Consider the following 5,463-nt stretch of genomic DNA (forward strand, 5'->3'; position numbering starts at 1 on the left):
AAAAACTGAAAAATTGGGCGTGCAAAATTATTCAGCCCCCTTAAGTTAATACTTTGTAGCGCCACCTTTTGCTGCGATTACAGCTGTAAGTCGCTTGGGGTATGTCTCTATCAGTTTTGCACATCGAGAGACTGACATTTTTTCCCATTCCTCCTTGCAAAACAGCTCGAGCTCAGTGAGGTTGGATGGAGAGCATTTGTGAACAGCAGTTTTCAGTTCTTTCCACAGATTCTCGATTGGATTCAGGTCTGGACTTTGACTTGGCCATTCTAACACCTGGATATGTTTATTTTTGAACCATTCCATTGTAGATTTTGCTTTATGTTTTGGATCATTGTCTTGTTGGAAGACAAATCTCCGTCCCAGTCTCAGGTCTTTTGCAGACTCCATCAGGTTTTCTTCCAGAATGGTCCTGTATTTGGCTCCATCCATCTTCCCATCAATTTTAACCATCTTCCCTGTCCCTGCTGAAGAAAAGCAGGCCCAAACCATGATGCTGCCACCACCATGTTTGACAGTGGGGATGGTGTGTTCAGCTGTGTTGCTTTTACGCCAAACATAACGTTTTGCATTGTTGCCAAAAAGTTCAATTTTGGTTTCATCTGACCAGAGCACCTTCTTCCACATGTTTGGTGTGTCTCCCAGGTGGCTTGTGGCAAACTTTAAACAACACTTTTTATGGATATCTTTAAGAAATGGCTTTCTTCTTGCCACTCTTCCATAAAGGCCAGATTTGTGCAATATACGACTGATTGTTGTCCTATGGACAGAGTCTCCCACCTCAGCTGTAGATCTCTGCAGTTCATCCAGAGTGATCATGGGCCTCTTGGCTGCATCTCTGATCAGTCTTCTGCTTGTATGAGCTGAAAGTTTAGAGGGACGGCCAGGTCTTGGTAGATTTGCAGTGGTCTGATACTCCTTCCATTTCAATATTATCGCTTGCACAGTGCTCCTTGGGATGTTTAAAGCTTGGGAAATCTTTTTGTATCCAAATCCGGCTTTAAACTTCTTCACAACAGTATCTCGGACCTGCCTGGTGTTTTCCTTGTTCTTCATGATGCTCTCTGTGCTTTTAACGGACCTCTGAGACTATCACAGTGCAGGTGCATTTATACGGAGACTTGATTACACACAGGTGGATTGTATTTATCCTCATTAGTCATTTAGGTCAACATTGGATCATTCAGAGATCCTCACTGAACTTCTGGAGAGAGTTTTCTGCACTGAAAGTAAAGGGGCTGAATAATTTTGCACGCCCAATTTTTCAGTTTTTGATTTGTTAAAAAAGTTTGAAATATCCAATAAATGTCGTTCCACTTCATGATTGTGTCCCACTTGTTGTTGATTCTTCACAAAAAAATACAGTTTTATATCTTTATGTTTGAAGCCTGAAATGTGGCAAATGGTTGCAAAGTTCAAGGGGGGCGAATACTTTCGCAAGGCACTGTAGGCTCTTGAGAAACTCGTACACTTGTGTAAGCCTCATTAAAGTTTCAATAGTGTCAGTGTTCAACCGTAACATGTGCTAACAACAGAACAGATGAACCGGAATTACATTTACACTCACGGGTGGTCAAACAGAACGATCTGAAAGCCACGCCCCTACTAAGCTACACCTCCAGTTTTATCATCTGACACGCTGGGTCATATGTCAATAACCCAGCACCCAGCATCAATAACCCAGCACCCAGCATCAATAACCCAGCAGTTTTTAAGAAAACAACCCAACTAAGTGACCCCCCCCAACCCAGCGTTTATTATAGTGTAGAACAGATATTCATTTTGATTAGTATAATGAGTAAATGTGTTGCACATTGATGCCAAATTCCTCTTATTCCCGTTTGACACTTTCTCTTCTCTCTCCCTCTAGTCACAGAGAAAGCACCCGTCTATGACACCCAATGTTCCAGAGCCAACATGCCGCGCTTCTAAAACATAAGGATGTGCACCTTTTTCAGCAAATTTTTTAAAATATGGAATAATATGAATGCATTTGCCCCATTTTTCTTTCATCTAGACTGGATCAACCTGTCTCTGAATGACGAGACAGCCAATAGGATGCTGTGGATTTCTGAGGACGGGGCCAATGTGCCTCGTAGGGGAGATGATACCATGTGAACCGTCCAAAAAGACATGAATACTCCCCTCAGGCAACTCTTCTTCCTATTTATTTTACCTTTATTTAACTAGGCAAGTCAGTTAAGAACAAATTCTTATTTTCAATGACAGTCTACTGTTCAGGGGCAGAACGACAGATTTGTACCTTGTCAGCTCGGGGGTTTGAACTTGCAACCTTCCGGTTACTAGTCCAACACTAGGCTACCCTGCCGCTCCTAAAGCACATGGGTTTCCTCACAATGCTCGCGCTGCAGTATAATGCACATATTATAGCACATGAATACACGTTTGCATAGTGTTATTTTTATATTACCCTTATCACGAACAGCACTGTTGTCTTATCTATCATCGTATCTATCTTCCTCTCTTAGAGGGGATTTGGGGCTGTAGGGGCTACTGGGAGGTGGAGTACACATGATGGGTGGTCATCGGCACCACATATGAGGGAGCAGGGAGGCGAGGAGGGTCAATGCTGGGACGCCCAGTGGCCTGGGGAAGAATGAGGAATTCTGGCGCTTGGGTTGGTCCGGCTCCTGCTACCAGGTGTGGTTCAAAGCGAGGATCAAGGACAACTGGGACATCCCACAGTGCTCCACCTTTGGTGTGTATGTCGACCTGCTTGTCGGCGTCGTGAGCTTCTACCTCGTGGAAGAAGGGAAAGAGGGAGAGGAGAAGGAGGTGAAGCTGCTTAATAGACTTGAGGGCCCTATTAAGCCGAAGATTCTGCCAGAGTTCTGGGTTGGGGTGCAGTCTTCCTGCATGACACTGAAGAAACCAGAATAATTTTCTGAGGGGGAAGTTCATTATTAATACTTAAAAAGAAATGTTTTATAAAACGACAGGGGGTAGTCACGACAAATGTTACATTTGTGATATCTTGTATTACACAGGTGAAAGGTTTAAACAAAGAAAGGGAGAATATAAGGTGTTTTGAAAAGACCCTAAACTCTAGAAAAGGGACATAAAAGCTATGGGAAAACAAGGATTGGAGGATGAGAAGAAAAGCTGGTCTTGAGTTAGATTTGTAGTCACGAATTGGGGAATACCTTAGCTCAGCATTTCCCAACTCGGTCGTCGTGACCCCAAGGGGTGTACATTTAGGTTTTTGCTCTAGCCCTACACAGCTAAATAATTAACTCATCAAGTTTAGATTATTTGAACCAGCTGTATAGTGCTTGGGCAAAAACCAAAATGTGCAGCCCTTGGGGTCCCCAGGACGGAGTTTGGGAAATGCTGCCTTAGCTAATGGTTGAGACAAAAACATCATGACGCGTGTTGTGCATGAAGAATTTAAACTCCTGCAAAGGCCTCTGAGCTTAAATAGCTTCTAGCCTAGTTTTTATAGCTTCTCGGCTATTTTTGGTCTCTTAATGTATCTGTACGACACTGTTGCACCATTTTCTATGTGAATATATTTATGAATGTGGTGATTGTTCTCAATTTATTTCTGTATAAAGTGTTCATTTCTATGATTGCAATGCTTTTTATCCTGGTTAATTTGAGTCTTGATACAACAAAAACATGGTGTGTGTCCATAAGTTAAGCATAAGTGCAAATAAGGTACTTGTAAATTGCTGATCACTCAAATACGTTACATTTTGTTATATAATTACTGTATGTCAATTTCTGAAAAGTCTATCAAATGAACTACTCATATTTCATGATGAAACAAAAGCTAATTAGCAACTTATATGCACATAGTTAAAGCTTCAAAAGTGGACACTTAAAATAGTCACCAAACTTTCAGCCAGAGAGTACAAATTATCTCAAATTATCACAAGAAGGATACTTAAAATCAGACATACAATACAACACATTTGACGGAATTTTACACAATACCTGCTAGTCTTTATTCTGGCTCTGCACTGCACTCATCTACATCAGTGATTTGATTGTACAGACTCACCTGGATATCCCTAGCCCCAAAATAAATGACTATTCCTTAATGAGGAAAACTTATGTGACCTACATTATGAGAACTCGAGGTCCTCACGCCTGAGAAACCCTCTAAAACAGGGATGGGCAACTTTGAAAATCTGAACTCAATGTAAAATTGGCTTGGGGGGTTGTGTACCTTTTTCTATAAAGCCCCACAGTGGAGCTGTCATAATACCCATAAAACCTAGCGGTCAAATGGAAGTGTTCCAATCGTTTTTCCGCCATTTATTTTCACCACAGGGGATTTTAGATACACTTGAAATTAGGGCCGTGTAGGCTTACCCTGGCCTGACATTTTGATAAACATGTCTATCAGTCTTGGACAAGGTGACTTTTATCAATATATTCGGCTCGATTTAATCTCAGATATGAAAATGCTAAATAGCGTCAAAGTAGACGTCATGCAAGACGACAAATCCCTGCAAGCTCCTGCATGTCATCTCTAGCTGACACTTTTGCTAACAGGTCTTCTGTCAATCAATTTAAAACTTGCACAAGAAAGTCCACAGAATTGTCCATTTAAAGAAATATTGACAATTTATTCATTACTATATTTAGTTAACATTTTAGTTCATTCAGAGATTCTCACCTTTTCCCCGACTCGTCAAGTCTCGTACAGATCATCATGGCATTTGTAGACCTTTATGATAGCCGCATTAGCAGCTAATGAGCATTTTCTTTTATTTTTATTGGGGGGGGGGGGGGGTAAGCCTACACAAAACACAGCCCTTATTTTAAGTGTTATATGACTTATTCCACATCTTTTTGTGTTACAGCATGAATTCAAATATATTAAATTGATTTTGTTCCCCACCTATGCACACACAATACTCCATATTGCCCTGTTTTAGAAATGTATGCAAATGTGTTGAAAATGAAATACAGAAATATGTCATTTATATAAGTATTCACACCCCCAGAGTCCAGACTTTGTGGAAGCAGCTTTGGTGGTGATTACAGCTTTGAGTCATCTTGGGTTTGATTGTCAGCTTTTCACATCTGAACTATTTTTTTGGGCGGTGAACAGCAAGTTCCAAGACTTTCCACAGATTTTTTAATGGGATTCAAGTCTGGGCTTTGGCTGAGCCACTCAAGGACTTTCACATTCTTTGTTCTGAAGCCATTCCAGCATTGCTTTGGCTGTATGCTTGGGGTCATTGTCCTGTTGGAAAGTAAATCTTCCTCCACTCTAAGGTTATTTGCACTCGGAAACAGGTTTTCATCAAGGATTTGCCTGTATTTGTCTCCTTTCATTGTTCCCTCTATCCTTACCAGTCTCCCAGTCCGTACCAATGAAAAGCATTCCCCATAGCATGATGCTGCCACCACTCTTCACGGTAGGGATGGTGTTAGATGGGTGATGAGCTGTGCCTAGATTACTCCAGACATAGCGCTTTGCATTCAGAC

The 5,463-nt window shown here is 41.4% G+C and overlaps 1 pseudogene across 1 annotated transcript; it reads left to right on the forward strand.

Annotated features, from left to right (window-relative positions):
- Positions 1-1,983: 1,983 nt before the first annotated feature.
- On the forward strand, positions 1,984-3,718 carry LOC149976569 (stonustoxin subunit beta-like; annotated as a pseudogene). The gene is made up of 2 exons (XR_016487067.1): positions 1,984-2,151; positions 2,478-3,718. The product of XR_016487067.1 is annotated as a stonustoxin subunit beta-like (transcript).
- Positions 3,719-5,463: the final 1,745 nt, after the last annotated feature.

Source organism: Oncorhynchus mykiss, chromosome 16 (genome assembly GCF_057628025.1).
Source record: "Oncorhynchus mykiss isolate SJ-2025 chromosome 16, ASM5762802v1, whole genome shotgun sequence".
Classification (NCBI taxonomy): domain Eukaryota; kingdom Metazoa; phylum Chordata; class Actinopteri; order Salmoniformes; family Salmonidae; genus Oncorhynchus; species Oncorhynchus mykiss.